The sequence below is a fragment of the Ahaetulla prasina genome, chromosome 18, assembly GCF_028640845.1.
Source record: "Ahaetulla prasina isolate Xishuangbanna chromosome 18, ASM2864084v1, whole genome shotgun sequence".
Classification (NCBI taxonomy): domain Eukaryota; kingdom Metazoa; phylum Chordata; class Lepidosauria; order Squamata; family Colubridae; genus Ahaetulla; species Ahaetulla prasina.
Genome location: NC_080556.1, coordinates 9,296,351 through 9,315,743, shown reverse-complemented (window position 1 = coordinate 9,315,743; position 19,393 = coordinate 9,296,351). Strand labels below are relative to the sequence as shown.

Here is a 19,393-nt window from a genome sequence, read left to right as displayed (position 1 = left end):
AAGTTGTGAATGCTCCAACATTGGAAATTTTTAAGAAAATGTTGGATAGCCATTTGTCTGAAATGGTGTAGGGTTTCCTGCATGGGCAGGGGGTTGGACTAGAAGGCCTCCAAGGTCCCTTCCAACTCTGTTGTTATATTATATTATATTAAAATAGAGGCACCGGTCTACTAGCCGCCTGCAGCGCTGATCAGCTGCAGTGCGGCCTTTGAAGCACCGCGGCAGTCATCTAAGGCCATTTGCAGCTATATCACAACCAAGAACTTCAGGGATGGAGAAGAGGAACAGCGAGGCGTGGGCAGGGGGGGGCAGGGATTTTTGCTACCGGTTCTCCGAACTAGCTGCCCCCATCGCTACCGGATTGCGCGATCCGGTCCGAACTGGAAGCATTTCATCCCTGCTCTGCACGCAGGTGAGAGAGAAAAACGGGCCTACCAGGCCATTGCGTAACAGGAGCAGGGAGGGAGGGGATCACACACGCATGTGTGTGGGCAGAGCGCATAGAATTATGGTGTGGGCATGAATGCGCGCACCCACTCCCATCCCCCGCCTCCTGCCACGCGATGGCAAAAAGCTTAGCCATCACTGCCCTATATCATTTCAGACAGGTGCCTGTTCAATTGTTTCTTAAAAACCTCCAGTGATGAAGCACCTACAACTTCTGATGCCACCTTCTGTTCCACTGGTTAATTGTCCTGAGATTATCTGCTTGAGTAGTGAAACATCTGCAATCCAAAACCCATGTTCAGAAAACATCTATAACCTGTTTCTTTTCCCCCATTTTCTTTGGCCCTAGTTCTGTTCTTCTATTGTCATCATCAGGGTCTCAGTGCCCTATTTTGTTGGCACTAAAAGAACTCATAGTGTAAAGGACTTTCTGTACTTCCAGGGGTGGACTTCTAAAATCTCAGCAACGGGTTCACTGCCCAGTGGCTGGGTGGGCGTGGCCATGGTGGGTGTGGCCTAGTTGGGCTCTTGCATCATAATGGGGGAGCCATTTTACACCCTCCCCAGGCTCCGGAGGCTTTTCTCGAGCCTCCGGGAGGGCGAAAATGGCCGTCCCCTGACCTCTGGAGGCCGGAAAAGGACCTTCCGGGAGCAAGTTTTTCACCATCCGAGAGCCTCCACCCGAGCCCTCTACTTACCTAGCATCCAAAATGGACCACATGGAGACTCCTGGGAGGGGTAGGAGAGGACAGTCAGGCATGGGACTGGGCAGTTCGCCGAACTGGGCAGAATCCTAGCTCGAGCATCGTCCAAATCGTGTGACCCGCCAACAGCCCACCACTGTGTATTACACATAAAAGCAAAACCTCATGATTATTTCTCCAAGGCGTATCAAAAGAAAAAGATTTTAATTAATCTTGATAGCCAAAGCCAAGGAATTCTCATGCACCAATGGGACAACTGGCCAGCAACGACTCCTCTGTTTTTAAAAGAACAGCCGAAGCTGTTGACATGACCATCCCTGATCTTCTTTCCTCCTTTGCAGCAAGGAAATGGTTGACCAAGAGTCAAGATGCCGACCATGAATCCAAACTGCGACCAACAAGGAGTGTGAAGGTGACACTGGAACATAACTTAGTCTGTAGGTAATGTTAAGAGTTTTGCTTCTTGGTATCTTGTGTCTATCAGAGTAACCTGGGAATCCCAGGACCATGATTTTACTGCTCCAAAAACAGACCCGGGTCTACACGATTCCCAGGTTACTCTGATAGACACAAGATACCAAGAAGCAAAACTCTTAACATTACCTATGGACTAAGTTACATTCCAGCCTCACTTTCCCACTCCTTGTTGGTTGCAGTTTGGATTCAAGATTAATTAAAATCTTTTTCTTTTGATACTCCTCGGAGAAATAAACATGAGGTTTTGCTTTTTTGTGTAATACACAGTGGTGGGCTGTTGGCGGGTCACACGATTTGGACGATGCCGCAAGGAAATGGTTGACCAAGAGTCAAGATGCCGACCATGAATCCAAACTGCGACCAACAAGGAGTGTGAAGGTGACGCTGGAACGTAACTTAGTCCGTAGGTAATGTTAAAGAGTTTTGCTTCTTGGTATCTTGTGTCTATCGGAGTAACCTGGGAATCGTGTAGACCTGGGTCTGTTTTTGGAGCAGTAAAATCATGGTCCTCTTCTTGGCTCAAGAGGCTCCTGTAAAATGTTTTCAACCAGTTGTCTTCCTTCAGTTGACCGCACATTGCTAAAGGAAGAGCCACATTCTCTCTTTGTTCCACCAGCCTCTTGACCTGACGCAGGCTGTGTAATACGTTCCCATCCAGGAGGCAAGACTCAAGGATGGGTCTCATCTGCCAATCAAGAAACTTCTCAAAAGTCCCTTCAGTCTATCAGAGTAGAGCTGGAAGGGACCTTGGAGGTCTCCTAGCCCATCCCCCTGCTCAAGTAGATACCCTATACCTGAGATGGCGAACTTACGGCGTGCGCCGGCCAGCTAATTTTTGGGTCTTCTGGCCCACTAGAAGAAGGGAAACAGGCAGACGAGGTGGCAACAAACATACAGTATGCTAAACATAATACTTTTTTTAATGCAGATAGACCTGGTAGGTGGTTAGCATATATGTTAAGGAAAAAACAAAAAGCACGTGTTATAGAAAAAATAGAATATAAAGTAAAGAGAGATATCAACAGGATAAAATTAAAAAAAGCTTTTTTAGAATATTATACAAATTTATATGCTAAAGATACAATCTTGAATATGGATATTGATAAATATTTGAAAGAGTACAAGGCTAAAGATTTAACCTTAGAACAAAGGGAAGAATTGAATTGCCTATAACTACTGAAGAAATTATTTTGACAATAAAACAATTAAAAATGGGGCGGGGGGGAAACCGGCACGGATGGACTTACAGCAATTTATTATAAAAATTTACAGAATGAGATAGTAGGTCCACTTAAGGAATTATTTAATCAGATACAATTAGGAGGGGGAATACCCCCATCATGGAGAACTACTTTCATCTCATTGATACCAAAAGAAGAGCAGGAGTACTCCAAACCTGGGAATTATAGGCCGATTTCACTTTTGAATAATGATTATAAGATTTTTGCTAAAATAATAGCAAATAGATTAATGTTAGTTCTGCAACAAAGAATTCATACTGATCAATCTGGATTTATAAAGGGGAGGAATGAGATGAGGAATAATGTTAGACAGATTGTAAATTTATTGGAATATTTAGAAAAGAACAATCAGATTTCTGCAGCATTTATTTTTTTGGATGCAGAGAAAGCCTTTGATTGACTGCATTGACTGCATTCCCAAAAATTGGGAATTTTTATTTAAATTAAAAGATAAAATGCAATTTGGAGATTGTTTTATGAGAATAATTAGAACGATTTATGGAGAGCAAACAGCCCAGATAATAGTTAATGGTAGTTTGACAGAAGTTTTTAAGATTGCGAAAGGAACAAGACAGGGGTGCCCCTTATCACCATTATTGTTTATTTTAATTCTGGAGCCATTACTGGATAAAATAAGAGAGGTAAAGGAGATAGAGGGAATTAAAATTAGACAACATGAGTATAAAGTGAGAGGTTTGCTGATGATTTGGTGATTATTTTGTCAAATCCTATAAATTCAAGTGTATGTTTGTTGGAAACAATTGATCAATATGGAAAAGTTTCAGGATTTAAAGTAAATCAGAATAAAACAAAAGTGATAACAAAAAATATGACTAGACAACAGAAAGAAAAATTAGAGGAAACAACAGGATTTGAAATTGTAAAAAAGGTCATATACCTAGGGGTTTATATTACTTCTTCAAATGTGAAATTGTATAAGAATAACTTTGAGGTATTATGGCAAAAAGTTCAGAAGGAAATGTTCAGTTGGAAAAAATTACAATTATCATTATTGGGGAGAATAGCAGCCATTAAAATGAATGTTTTACCTAGATTTTTATTTTTGTTTCAGATGATACCAATAGAATAGAATAGAATAGAATTTTTATTGGCCAAGTGTGATTGGACACACAAGGAATTTGTCTTGGTGCATATGCTCTCAGGAAAGCATAAAAGGAAAGATACCTTCATCAAGGTACAACATTTACAACACAATTGATGGTCAATATATCAATATAAATCATAAGGATTGCCAGCAACAAAGTTACAATCATACAGTCATAAGTGAAAAAGAGATGGGTGATGAGAACTATGAGAAGATTAATAGTAGTGCAGATTTAGTAAATAGTTTGACAGTGTTGAGGGAATTATTTGTTTAGCAGAGTGATGGCCTTCGGGAAAAAACTGTTCTTGTGTCTAGTTGTTCTGGTGTGCAGTGCTCTATAGCATCGTTTTGAGGGTAGGAGTTGAAACAGTTTATGTCCTGGATGTGAGGGATTAATAAATTTATATGGGAAGGTAAAAAAGCGAGAGTTAAAATGAAAATAATTCAAGACATACCGGAAAGAGGAGGTTTAAAAATGCCCAATTTTAAATTATATTATGAAGCAGCTGCTCTTTTGGTAATAAGTGATTGGTTTAATTTAACAGAGGAAAGGATTTTGAATATAGAAGGTTATGATTTATTATATGGATGGCATGCATATTTATTGTATGATAAAAAAGTGGATAGAGCCTTTAAGAACCATGTGTTAAGAATTGCTCTTCTGCGTGTCTGGAAGAAATACTATTACAAGTTGAATTATAAAATTCCTATTTGGGCAAACCCCAGGCATGCAATAGAGAATATAATATAGAACAGAAACAGGAAATGATTACTTATAAAGAACTTTTATATTTTGAGAGAGGTAATTTACAATTAAAATCCTTGCAACAATTAAAAGAAGAAGGGAGAAATTATACTTGGTTCCAATATGGGCAGTTACGAGCTAGGTGGAAAGAAGACCAGAAAACTGGTATCATGCAGAATGAAGAAAACTTGATAAAACAAATTATAAATTAAACTCAGGCACATATAAAGAGATTGTATAATGTGTTGATAGAAATAGACCCTGAAAGGGATTTAATAAAGGATTGTATGATAAAATGGGCACAAAATATTCAAGAACCAATATTTTTGGAAACTTGGGGAAAAAATGGGTTAGAAATGTTAAATTTACGCAAGCACAGAATTTGAGGGAAATTTTTTATAAAATGTTTTATAGGTGGCACTTAGACCCTAAGAAATTATCATGTATGTATCCAGATATGCAAGCAAAATGTTGGAGATGTAATTGTGATGATGCTATATATTTTCATATTTGGTGGACTTGTAAGAAGATTAAGGCTTTTTGGATAAGGATCTGGTGGATTATACAAAATATTTTGAAAAAGAAGATAAAGTTCCTACCGCAATTTTTCTTATTGGGAATTATTACAGACTGTACAGTAATTGAGACTAAGTTGATTTTAAATTTAATAACAGCGGCAAGACTACTGATAGGACAATACTGGAGGAAAAAAGAGTTACCTACAATAGAAGAATGGATATTGAAAGTTGCTAATTTGGCTGAGATGGCTAAAATCTCAGCCTTTTTGAAAGACACTACACAAGAAAAATATCTAACTGAATGGAAAAAATGGATTGAATATATGCAAAATAGATATCAGATTAAGAGATATCAGATTGCTTTTGAATGATTAGGATGTATTTATCTTTGATTTGTATGGGGGAAGTTAGGATTTGAGAAGAAGGGGAGGATTATAATTTGTGTTAGGGAAAATTTAGCGAATGATTTTTTTCTTTTGAACTATACCTTGTGTTTGTTCTGGGAAGTCGGGGGGGGGGGAGGGAGGCGGGTGGTTTTGGAGGGGGGGGATGGAGTGGGGGAGGGGGGAAAGGGGGGTGAAAATTTTTGTAAAATTTCAATAAAAAAAAAAGAAGGGAAACAGGCTGTTTCATGCCTCTGGAGGTCCTAAGGTGGTGGGGAAGGCCGTTTTTCTCTCTCACCTGGCTCCAGAGCCTCTCTATGAGTCTGGGGAGGACAAAACTGGCCTTTCCCACCCTCTTGGAGCCCCTCCGGTGGCCAGAAACTGTCCGTTTGCCAACTAGAGAGAAGATCCTAGACAGACTCTGGAGGCTGGGGACAGCAAAGAAGTCACTTCCTGTCCATCCAGAAGTTGGCAAATGGCCAGTTTCTGGCCTCTGGAGGTCCTTCGAGGGGTTGGGAACGGCCATTTTCGCCCTCCCCAGACTCATAGAGAGGCTCTGGAGCAAGGTGAGAGAGAGAAATGGACCTACTGGGCCATTGAATGCCAGGAGCGGGGTCGGGAGGATGGGGCGTCATGCTCGAATCTGCGGGGGTAGAGCGAATAGAATTATGGTGTGGGCACACACGGGCGTGACCCCTGCCCCCGCCTCCTGCCACTCGATGGCAAAAAGGTTAGCCATCACTGCCCTATACCATTTCAGACAGGTGGCTGTTCAGTTCTTTCTTAGAAACCTCCAGTGATGAAGCACCTACAACTTCTGAAGGCATCTTCTGTTCCACTGGTTAATTGTCCTGAGATTATCCGCTTGAGTAGTGGAACATCTACAACCCACAACCCATTTCAGAAAATATCTACAAACTGGTGTTTTTTTCCCCGTTTTCTTTGGTCCTAGTTTTGTTCTTCTATTGTCATCATCAGAGTCTCAGTGCCCTATTTTGTTGGCACTAAAAGAACTCCTAGTGTCAAGGACTTTCTGTACTTCCAGGGGTGGACTTCTAAAATCTCAGCAATGGCTTGACTGCCCTGTTGGTGGGTGGGCGTGGCCATGGTGGGCGTGGCCCAGTTGGGCTCTTGCACCATGGTGGGAGAGCCATTTTGCACCCTCCCCAGGCTCCGGAGGCTTTTCTGGAGCCTCCGGGAGGGTGAAAATAGCCGTCCCCTGCCCTCTGGAGGCCGGAAAAGGAACTTCTGGGAGCATGTTTTTCACCCTCCCAGAGCCTCCACCCGAGCCCTCTACTTACCTGGCATCCAAAATGGACCACATGGAGACTCCTGGGAGGGGTGAGAGTGGCCAGCCAGGCATGGGATTGGGCAGTTTGCCGAACTGGGCAGAATCTTAACCAGAGGATCATCCAAATCGTGTGACCCGCCAACAGCCCATGACTGTGTATTACACATAAAAGCAAAAAATCCTGATTATTAGTCCAAGGCGTATCAAAAGAAAAAGATTTTAATTAATTTTGATAGTCAAAGCCAAGGAATTCACATGCGCCAATGGGCCAACTGGCCCGAAACGACTCCTCTGTTTTTAAATGAACAGCCGAAGCTGTTGCAAAGGGAGCTTGAAATGACCAATCCCTGATCTTCTTTCCTCCTTTGCAGCAAGGAAATGGTTGACCAAGAGTCAAGATGGTGACCATGAATCCAAACTGCAACCAACAAGGAGTGGGAAGGTGAGGCTGGAATGTAACTTAGTCCATAGGTAATGTTAAGAGTTTTGCTTTGTGGTGTCTTGTGTCTATCGGAGTAACCTGGGAATCGTGTAGACGTGGGTCTGTTTTTGGAGCAGTAAAGTCATGATCCTGGGATGAAAAACTTGCTCCCGGAAGTTCTTTTTTCAGCCTCCAGAGGACTTCCGGAGGGCAGGGGATGGCCATTTCACCCTCCCCATGCTCCGGAGGCTTTTCTTTTGTTAACCTCTGGATGGACAGAAAGTGACTTTTTGCTGTCCCCAGCCTCCAGAGTCTGTCTAGGATCCTTTCTGTAGTTGGCAAACGGGCAGTTTCTGGCCACCGGAGGGCCTCCGAGGGGGTGGGAAAGGCAATTTTCGACCTCCCCAGACTCAAAGAGAGGCTCTGCAACCAGGTGAGAGGGAAAAACAGCCTTCCTCATCACCCACAGGACCTCCGGAGGCATGAAACAACCTGTTTCCCTTCTTCTAGTAGGCCAGAAGACCCAAAAATTAGCTGGCCGGCGCACGCCATAGGTTCACCATCTTGGGTACAGGGTCTCCTGCTTGAGCAGGGGGTTGGACTAGGAGATATCCAAGGTCTCTTCCAGCTCTACTCTGATAGATTGAAGGGCCGTAATAGCTCAGGCTGTTAGAAGCCTGTTATTAGAACACAGCAGCCTGCAATTACTGCAGGTTCAAGCCCGGCCCGAGGTTGACTCAGCCTTCCATCCTTTATAAGGTAGGTAAAATGAGGACCCAGATTGTTGGGGGGGCAATAAGTTGACTTTGTAAATATACAAATAGAATGAGACTATTGCCTTACACACTGTAAGCCGCCCTGAGTCTTCGGAGAAGGGCGGGATATAAATGTAAAAAAAAAAAAGGGTCTTTGGAGAAGTTTCTTGATTGGCAGATGAGACCCATCCTTGAGTCTTGCCTACTGGATGGGAACATCCTGCACGGACTGTGTCAGGTCAAGAGGTTGGTAGAACAAAGAGAGAACGTGAGTCTTCCTTTAGCAATTTGCGGTCAACTGAAGGAAGACAACTGGTTGAGAACATTTTATGGGAGCCCCTTGAGCCAAGAAGAGGACCATGATTTTCCTGCTGCAAAAACAAAAATCCTGGGTCTAGAAAACTTGGAACTTCGTCGCCTTCGACAGGACCTGGGTTTAGCTTATAGAATCATCCGTTGTAATGTCCTTCCTGCCAATGACTACTTCAGTTTCAACTACAATAACACAAGAGCTACCAACAGATTTAAACTTAACGTCAACCGCTCCAGTTTAGATTGCAGAAAACACGATTTCTGTAACAGAATTATCTATGCTTGGAATGCATTACCTGACTTGGTGGTCTCTTCTCATAACCCCAAAAGTTTTATTAAAAATCTATCCACTGTTGACCTCACCACATTCCTAAGAGGACTCTAAGGGGCGTGCATAAGAGCACAAATGTGCCTACCGTTCCTGTCCTATTGTTTCTTCCACTATATATATATATATGCTTATACTACCTTGTTTCTCCTCATATATATGTTTATATATTATATAATCTTTTGTGTTATGCTTGTTATGTTTGTGTATATTGTTATGACAAAATTAAATAAATAAATAAAATAAATAAAAACAGACCCAGGTCTACACGATTCCCAGGTTACTCCGATAGACACAAGACACCAAGAAACAAAACTCTTAACATTCCCTAGGGACTAAGTTACATTCCAGCCTCGCCTTCCCAGTCCTTGTTGGTCACAGTTTGGATTCATGGTCACCATCTTGACTCTTGGTCAACCATTTCCTTGCTGCAAAGGAGGAAAGAAGATCAGGGATTGGTCATTTCAAGGTCCCTTTGCAACAGCTTCGGCTGTTCATTTAAAAACAGAGGAGTCGTTGCTGGCCAGTTAGCCCATTGGTGCATGTGAATTCCTTGGCTTTGACTATCAAAATTAATTAAAATCTTTTTCTTTTGATACGCCTTGGACTAATAATCATGATTTTTTGCTTTTATGTGTAATACAGTGGTGGGCTGTTGGTTGGTCACACGATTTGGACAATGCTGTAGCTACGATTCTGCCCAGTTCGGCGAACTGCCCAATCCCATGCATGGCTGACTTCTCCTACCCCTCCCAGGAGTCTTCATGTGGTCCATTTTGGATGCCAGGTAAGTAGAGGGCTCGGGTGGAGGCTCTGGGAGGGTGAAAAGCTTACTCCCGGAAGTTCCTTTTCCGGCCTCCAGAGGGCAGGGGATGGCCATTTTCGCCCTCCTGGAGGCTCCAGAAAAGCCTCCGGAGCCTGGGGAGGGTGTAAAATGGCTCTCCCACCATGGTGGAAGAGCCCAACTAGGTCACGCCCACCCAGCAACAGGGCAGTCAAGCCATTGCTGTCATTTTTGAAGACCACCCCTGGTAGTATAGAAAGCCCTCGACACTATGAGTTCTTTTAGTGCCAACAAAATAGGGCACTGTGACTCTGATGATGAGAGTAGAAGAACGAAACTAAAACCAAAGAAAAATGGGGGGGGGGAACCAGGTTGTAGATGTTTTCTGAACATGGGTTTTATTTATTTATTTATTTATTTATTTTATTAGATTTTTATACCGCCCTTCTCCCGAAGGACTCAGGGCGGTGTACAGCCAAAAATTTAAAAACCCACAATATTCACATTTAAAACAGAAACTTAAAACCGAGCAAATTACAAATGGCTGAAATTTAAAAATTTAAAATCCTAAAATAATAACCCCAATTAAAATTTAATAAAACCTTTAAGCCAGTCCCGCTTGAATAAATAGGTGCGTTTTCAGCTCACGGCGAAAAGTCCGAAGATCAGGCACTTGGCGTAAACCCGGGGGAAGTTCATTCCAGAGCGTAGGAGCTCCTACAGAGAAGGCCCTACCCCTGGGGGCCGCCAGCCGACATTGTTTGGCGGACGGCACCCTGAGAAGACCCTCTCTGTGTGAGCGTACGGGTCGGTGGGAGGCATGAGGTAACAGCAGGCGGTCCCGTAAGTACCCAGGTCCCAAGCCATGGAGCGCTTTAAAGGTGGTAACCAAGATCTTGGATTGCAGATGTTCCACTACTCAGTCAGATAATCTCAGGACAATTAACCAGTGCAACAGAAGGTGGCATGAGAAGTTGTAGGTGCTTCATCACTGGAGGTTTTTAAGAAAGAACTGAACAGCCACCTGTCTGAAATGATATAGGGAAGTGATGGCTAACCTTTTTGCAATCGCATGGCAGGAGGCAGGGGCTGGGGTCACGCCCGTGCGTGCCCACACCCATAATTCTATTCGCTCAACCCCCCACATTTGAGCATGACGACCCGTCCTCCCCAGCACGCTCTTTGCATTAAGTGGCCTGCTAGGCCCGTTTTTCTCTCTCACTTTCCTGCAGAGCCTCTCTATGAGTCTGGGGAGGGTGAAAACAGCCTTTCCCACCCCCTCAGAGGCCCTCCAGAGGCCAGAAACTGCCCGTTTGCCAACTTCTGGATAGACAGGAAGTGACTTTTTTGCTGTCCCCAGCCTCCAGAGTCTGTCTAGGATCCTCTCTCTCTAGTTGGCAAATGGGCAGTTTCTGGCCACCGGAGGGCCTCCAAGGGGGTGGGAAAGGCCATTTTTGCCCTCCCCAGACTCATAGAGAGGCTCTGGAGCCAGGTGAGAGAGATCCCAGTTTTTTCTTAAAAACCTCCAGTGATGAAGCGCCTACAACTTCGGAAGGCACCTTCTGTTCCACTGGTTAATTGTCCTGAGATTATCTGCTTGAGTAGTGGAACACTTACAATCCAAAACCCATCTTCAAAAAACATCTACAACCTGTTCCACCCCTCACACACACATTTTCTTTGGTCTTAGTTTTGTTCTTCTATTGTCATCATCAGGGTCTCAGTGCCCTATTTTGTTGGCACTAAAAGAACTCATAGTGTCAAGGACTTTCTGTACTACCAGGGTTGGACTTCTAAAATCTCAGCAACAAGTTCACTGACTTGTTGCTGGGTGGGCGTGGTCATGGGGGGCGTGGCCTAGTTGGGCTCTTGCACCTGGAGCCTCCGGGAGGGTGAAAATGGCCGTCCCTTGCCCTCCGGAAGTCCTCTGGAGGCCGAAAAAGAAACTTCTGGGAGCAAGTTTTTCACCCTCCCAGAGCCTCCACGCAAGCCTTCTATTTACCTGGCATCCAAAATGAACCACATGGAGATTCCTGGGAGGGGTAGGAGGGGCCAGCCAGGCATGGGATTGGGCAGTTCGCCGAGCTGGGCAGAATCCTAGCCAGAGCATCGTGCAAATCGTGTGACCCGCCAACAGCCCACCACTGTGTATTAAATATAAAAGCAAAACCTCATGATTATTAGTCCAAGGCGTATCAAAATAAAAATATTTTAATGGATCTTTTTTTGGAGCAGTAAAATCATGGTCCTCTTCTTGGCTCAAGAGGCTCCTATAAAATGTTCTCAACCAGTTGTCTTCCTTCAGTTGACCGCATATTGCTAAAGGAAGAGCCACGTTCTCTCTGTCCCACGAACCTCTAGAACTGACACAGTCCATGCAGGATGTTCCCATCCAGTAGGCAAGACTCAAGGATGGGTCTCATCTGCCAATCAAGAAACTTCTCCAAAGTCCTTCAAGCTATCACAGTAGAGCTGGAAGAGACCTTGGAAGTCTTCTAGTCAAACCCCCTGCTCAAGCAGGAGACCCTGTACCCATGATGGTGAACCTATGGCATGCATACCACAGATAGCATGCGTAGCTATATCAATGGGCACACAAGCTCAGCTCCCTTATTTTCGGGCCTTCTGGCCCACTGGAGGTACAGAAACAGGCTGTTTCCTGCCTCTGGGGGCCTGGGTGGTTGTTGGGGGAGGCCCGTTTTTCTCTCTCACTTGGCTCCCGAACCTCTCTATGAGTCTGGGGAGGGCAAAAATGGCCTTTCCCAGCCCCTCAGAAGCCCTCCAGTGGCGAAAAACTGCCCATTTGCCAACTAAAGAGAGAATCCTCTGGAGACTGGGGACAGGAAAAAAAGTCACTTCCTGTCCAACCGGAAGTTGGCAAATGGGCAGTTTCTAGCCTCCGGATGGCCTCTGAGGGAGTGTGAAAGGCAATTTTCGCCCTCCCCAGACTCATAGAGAGGCTCTGCAGGCAGGTGAGGGAGAAAAAGGGGCCTACCAGGCCACAATGACAGGAGCAGGGTGGGTGGGGAGGACGGGGCGTCATGCTCGCATGTGCGAGGGTGGAGCAAATAGAATTATGGGTGTGGGCACGCACGGGTGTGACCCCTGCCCTTGCCTCCTTCCATGAGATTTCTGGAGCCTCCAGGAGGGCGAAAATGGCCGTCCCCTGCCCTCCGGAAGCCCTCTGGAAGCCGGAAAAGAAACTTCCGGGAGCAAGTTTTTCACCCTCCCAGAGCCTCCACGTGAGCCCTCTACTTACCTGGCATCCAAAATGGACCACGTGAAGACTCCTGGGAGGGGTAGGAGAGGCCAGCCAGGCATGGGATTGGGCAGTTTGCCGAACTGGGCAGAATCCTAGCTCGAACATCATCCAAATCCTGTGACCCGCCAACAGGCTACCACTATGTATTACACATAAGAGCAAAACTTCATGATTATTAGTCCAAGGCATATCAAAATAAAAATATTTTAATTCATCTTGATAGTCAAAGCCAAGGAATTCACATGCACCAATGGGCCAACTGGCCAGCAACGACTCCTCTGTTTTTAAATGAACAGCCGAAGCTGTTGCAAAGGGACCTTGAAATGACCAATCCCTGATCTTCTTTCCTCCTTTGCAGCAAGAAAATGGTTGACCAAGAGTCAAGATGGTGACCATGAATCCAAACTCTGACCAACAAGGAGTGGGAAGGCGAGGCTGGAACGTAACTTTGTCCGTAGGTAATGTTAAGAGTTTTGCTTCTTGGTATCTTGTGTCTATCAGAGTAACCTGGGAATCGTGTAGACCTGGGTCTGTTTTTGGAGCAGTAAAATCATGGTCCTCTTCTTGGCTCAAGAGGCTCCTATAAAATGTTCTCAACCAGTTGTCTTCCTTCAGTTGACCGCATATTGCTAAAGGAAGAGCCACGTTCTCTCTGTCCCACCAACCTCTTGAACTGACACAGTCCATGCAGGATGTTCCCATCCAGTAGGCAAGACTCAAGGATGGGTCTCATCTGCCAATCAAGAAACTTCTCCAAAGTCCTTCAAGCTATCACAGTAGAGCTGGAAGAGACCTTGGAAGTCTTCTAGTCAAACCCCCTGCTCAAGCAGGAGACCCTATACCCATGATGGCGAACCTACGGCATGCATACCACAGGTAGCATGCGTAGCTATATCAATGGGCACACGAGCTCAGCTCCCTAATTTTTGGGCCTTCTGGCCCACTAGAGGTACAGAAACTGGCTGTTTCCTGCCTCTGGGGGCCTGGGTGGTTGTTGGGGGAGGCCCGTTTTTTTCTCTCACTTGGCTCCCGAACCTCTCTATGAGTCTGGGGAGGGCAAAAATGGCCTTTCCCAGCCCCTCGGAGGCCATCCGGTGACGAAAAACTGCCCATTTGCCAACTAAAGAGAGAATCCTCTGGAGACTGGGGACAGGAAAAAAAGTCACTTCCTGTCCAACCGGAAGTTGGCAAACGGGCAGTTTCTAGCCTCCGGATGGCCTCCGAGGGGGTGGGAAAGGCCGTTTTCGCCCTCCCCAGACTCATAGAGAGGCTCTGCAGGCAGGTGAGGGAGAAAAAGGGGCCTACCAGGCCACAATGCCAGGAGCGGGGTGAGTGGGGAGGACGGGGCGTCATGCTCGCATGTGCGAGGGTGGAGCGAATAGAATTATGGGTGTGGGCACGCACGGGTGTGACCCCTGCCTCCTTCCATGCGATTTCTGGAGCCTCCAGGAGGGCGAAAATGGCCGTCCCCTGCCCTCCAGAAGCCCCCTGGAAGCCGGAGAAGGAACTTCCGGGAGCAAGTTTTTCACCCTCCCAGAGCCTCCACGCGAGCCCTCTACTTACCTGGCATCCAAAATGGACCCACATGAAGACTCCTGGGAGGGGTAGGGGAGGCCAGCCAGGCATGGGATTGGGTAGTTTGCCGAACTGGGCAGAATCCTAGCTCGAACATCATCCAAATCCTGTGACCCGCCAACAGGCTACCACTGTATATTACACATAAGAGCAAAACTTCATGATTATTAGTCCAAGGCATATCAAAATAAAAATATTTTAATTCATCTTGATAGTCAAAGCCAAGGAATTCACATGCACCAATGGGCCAACTGGTCAGCAACGACTCCTCTGTTTTTAACTTAACAGCCGAAGCTGTTGCAAAGGGACCTTGAAATGACCAATCCCTGATCTTCTTTCCTCCTTTGCAGCAAGGAAATGGTTGACCAAGAGTCAAGATGCCGACCATGAATCCAAACTGCAACCAACAAGGAGTGGGAAGGCGAGGCTGGAACATAACTTAGTCTGTAGGTAATGTTAAGAGTTTTGCTTCTTGGTATCTTGTGTCTATCAGAGTAACCTGGGAATCGTGTAGACCTGGGTCTGTTTTTGGAGCAGTAAAATCATGGTCCTCTTCTTGGCTCAAGAGGCTCCTATAAAATGTTCTCAACCAGTTGTCTTCCTTCAGTTGACCGCATATTGCTAAAGGAAGAGCCACGTTCTCTCTGTCCCACCAACCTCTTGAACTGACACAGTCCATGCAGGATGTTCCCATCCAGTAGGCAAGACTCAAGGATGGGTCTCATCTGCCAATCAAGAAACTTCTCCAAAGTCCTTCAAGCTATCACAGTAGAGCTGGAAGAGACCTTGGAAGTCTTCTAGTCAAACCCCCTGCTCAAGCAGGAGACCCTATACACATGATGGCAACCTATGGCATGCATACCACAGGTAGCATGCGTAGCTATATCAGTGGGCACACGAGCTCAGCTCCCTAATTTTTGGGCCTTCTGGCCCACTAGAGGTACAGAAACTGGCTGTTTCCTGCCTCTGGGGGCCTGGGTGGTTGTTGGGGGAGGCCCGTTTTTTTCTCTCACTTGGCTCCCGAACCTCTCTATGAGTCTGGGGAGGGCAAAAATGGCCTTTCCCAGCCCCTCGGAGGCCATCCGGTGGCGAAAAACTGCCCATTTGCCAACTAAAGAGAGAATCCTCTGGAGACTGGGGACAGGAAAAAAAGTCACTTCCTGTCCAACCGGAAGTTGGCAAACGGGCAGTTTCTAGCCTCCGGATGGCCTCCGAGGGGGTGGGAAAGGCCGTTTTCGCCCTTCCCAGACTCATAGAGAGGCTCTGCAGGCAGGTGAGGGAGAAAAAGGGGCCTACCAGGCCACAATGCCAGGAGCGGGGTGAGTGGGGAGGACGGGGCGTCATGCTCGCATGTGCGAGGGTGGAGCGAATAGAATTATGGGTGTGGGCACGCACGGGTGTGACCCCTGCCTCCTTCCATGAGATTTCTGGAGCCTCCAGGAGGGCGAAAATGGCCGTCCCCTGCCCTCCAGAAGTCCCCTGGAAGCCGGAAAAGGAACTTCCGGGAGCAAGTTTTTCACCCTCCTCGGAGCCTCCACGCGAGCCCTCTACTTACCTGGCATCCAAAATGGACCCACATGAAGACTCCTGGGAGGGGTAGGGGAGGCCAGCCAGGCATGGGATTGGGTAGTTTGCCGAACTGGGCAGAATCCTAGCTCGAACATCATCCAAATCCTGTGACCCGCCAACAGGCTACCACTGTATATTACACATAAGAGCAAAACTTCATGATTATTAGTCCAAGGCATATCAAAATAAAAATATTTTAATTCATCTTGATAGTCAAAGCCAAGGAATTCACATGCACCAATGGGCCAACTGGTCAGCAACGACTCCTCTGTTTTTAACTTAACAGCCGAAGCTGTTGCAAAGGGACCTTGAAATGACCAATCCCTGATCTTCTTTCCTCCTTTGCAGCAAGGAAATGGTTGACCAAGAGTCAAGATGCCGACCATGAATCCAAACTGCAACCAACAAGGAGTGGGAAGGCGAGGCTGGAACATAACTTAGTCTGTAGGTAATGTTAAGAGTTTTGCTTCTTGGTATCTTGTGTCTATCAGAGTAACCTGGGAATCGTGTAGACCTGGGTCTGTTTTTGGAGCAGTAAAATCATGGTCCTCTTCTTGGCTCAAGAGGCTCCTATAAAATGTTCTCAACCAGTTGTCTTCCTTCAGTTGACCGCATATTGCTAAAGGAAGAGCCACGTTCTCCCTGTCCCACCAACCTCTTGAACTGACACAGTCCATGCAGGATGTTCCCATCCAGTAGGCAAGACTCAAGGATGGGTCTCATCTGCCAATCAAGAAACTTCTCCAAAGTCCTTCAAGCTATCACAGTAGAGCTAGAAGAGACCTTGGAAGTCTTCTAGTCAAACCCCCTGCTCAAGCAGGAGACCCTATACCCATGATGGCAACCTATGGCATGCATACCACAGGTAGCATGCGTAGCTATATCAGTGGGCACGCGAGCTCAGCTCCCTAATTTTCGGGCCTTCTGGCCCACTAGAAGTACAGAAACTGGCTGTTTCCTGCCTCTGGGGGCCTGGGTGGTTGTTGGGGGAGGCCCGTTTTTTTCTCTCACTTGGCTCCTGAACCTCTCTATGAGTCTGGGGAGGGCAAAAATGGCCTTTCCCAGCCCCTCGGAGGCCCTCCGGTGGCGAAAAACTGCCCATTTGCCAACTAGAGAGAGAATCCTCTGGAGGCTGGGGACAGGAAAAAAAGTCACTTCCTGTCCAACCGGAAGTTGGCAAACGGGCAGTTTCTAGCCTCCGGATGGCCTCCGAGGGGGTGGGAAAGGCCGTTTTCGCCCTCCCCAGACTCATAGAGAGGCTCTGCAGGCAGGTGAGGGAGAAAAAGGGGCCTACCGGGCCACAATGCCAGGAGCGGGGTGGGTGGGGAGGACGGGGCATCATGCTTTCATGTGCGGAGGTGGAGTGAATAGAATTATGGGTGTGGGCATGCACGGGTGTGACCCCTGCCCCTGCCTCCTTCCACGCGATTTCTGGAGCCTCCGGGAGGGCGAAAATGGCTGTCCCCTGCCCTCCGGAAGCCCTCTGGAAGCCGGAAAAGAAACTTCCGGGAGCAAGTTTTTCACCCTCCCAGAGCCTCCACGTGAGCCCTCTACTTACCTGGCATCCAAAATGGACCACGTGAAGACTCCTGGGAGGGGTAGGAGAGGCCAGCCAGGCATGGGATTGGGCAGTTTGCCGAAGTGGGCAGAATCCTAGCTCGAACATCATCCAAATCCTGTGACCCACCAACAGGCTACCACTGTGTATTACACATAAGAGCAAAACTTCATGATTATTAGTCCAAGGCATATCAAAATAAAAATATTTTAATTCATCTTGATAGTCAAAGCCAAGGAATTCACATGCACCAATGGGCCAACTGGTCAGCAACGACTCCTTTGTTTTTAAATGAACAGCCGAAGCTGTTGCAAAGGGACCTTGAAAAGACCAATCCCTGATCTTCTTTCCTCCTTTGCAGCAAGAAAATGGTTGACCAAGAGTCAAGATGGTGACCATGAATCCAAACTGTGACCAACAAGGAGTGGGAAGGCGAGGCTGGAACGTAACTTAGTCTGTAGGTAATGTTAAGAGTTTTGCTTCTTGGTATCTTGTGTCTATCAGAGTAACCTGGGAATCGTGTAGAACTGGGTCTGTTTTTGGAGCAGTAAAATCATGGTCCTCTTCTTGGCTTAAGAGGCTCCTATAAAATGTTCTCAACCAGTTGTCTTCCTTCAGTTGACCGCATATTGCTAAAGGAAGAGCCACGTTCTCTCTGTCCCACCAACCTCTTGAACTGACACAGTCCATGCAGGATGTTCCCATCCAGTAGGCAAGACTCAAGGATGGGTCTCATCTGCCAATCAAGAAACTTCTCCAAAGTCCTTCAAGCTATCACAGTAGAGCTGGAAGAGACCTTGGAAGTCTTCTAGTCAAACCCCCTTCTCAAGCAGGAGACCCTATACCCATGATGGCAACCTATGGCATGCATACCACAGGTAGCATGCGTAGCTATATCAGTGGGCACACGAGCTCAGCTCCCTAATTTTCAGGCCTTCTGGCCCACTAGAAGTACAGAAACAGGCTGTTTCCTGCCTCTGGGGGCCTGGGTGGTTGTTGGGGGAGGCCCGTTTTTCTCTCTCACTTGGCTCCCGAACCTCTCTATGAGTCTGGGGAGATCAAAAATGGCCTTTCCCAGCCCCTCGGAGGCCGTCCGGTGGCGAAAAACTGCCCATTTGCCAACTAGAGAGAAAATCCTCTGGAGACTGGGGACAGGAAAAAAAGTCACTTCCTGTCCAACCGGAAGTTGGCAAACTGGCAGTTTCTGGCGTCCGAAGGGACTCCGAGGGGGTGGGAAAGGCCATTTTTGTTATATATTTGAACTTTAGGAGAGAAGTTTGGGCGAGAACAAGCACGTTGATGATTGGCTGATGCCTCAGCCAAAATAGTATTTAAAGAGGGGTTTTGCCTGTTGGTCTTTTGCTGGGTCACAATAAACTAAAGAGCTGTTGTCACTTGTATGGTCTCCTGCCTCTTCATTGCCCAAACTTAACATTGGCGACGAAGGTGGGATACTGAGGCAGCGAGACCAGGAAAAGAGCTGAAGGAGTAACGGATTCGCAAAACCCAGCCAGTATCGGAAGCGGTTACATAGCAATATCCAGCTATACACCGCCAGCACTGTTTGACCCTGCCAAGGAGAAATGGGGGTCGTACATGGCTCGTTTCGAGTGTTTCCTCAAAGGAAACGAACTACAGGGAGTCTCGGATAATCGGAAGCGTGCTTACTTCCTGAGTCACTGCAGACCAGAGGTTTTTGATACCGCCGAATCGCTGTCGGAACCAACGCCGGTACAGTCGGTACCATGGCAAACGCTGCAAACGACACTGAAAGCACACTACGCTCCGGTGCCGTCGAAGTTTTTCCAGCGTTTCGAGCTAAGACAGAGAGTTCAGCGAGAGGGCGAATCGATAAGCGTGTACATGGCCGCATTGAGGAAAGCCGCGAACCACTGTGAGTACCGGGATTTGGATGACT

At 46.7% G+C, this 19,393-nt stretch overlaps 1 long non-coding RNA gene across 1 annotated transcript; it reads left to right on the top strand.

The window, feature by feature from the left end:
- The first annotated feature begins 1,764 nt into the window (after positions 1–1,764).
- Positions 1,765–16,509, top strand: LOC131186937 (uncharacterized). The gene is made up of 4 exons (XR_009152455.1): positions 1,765–2,035; positions 13,132–13,231; positions 14,699–14,798; positions 16,266–16,509. It is a non-coding gene; the product is annotated as an uncharacterized LOC131186937 (long non-coding RNA).
- Positions 16,510–19,393: the final 2,884 nt, after the last annotated feature.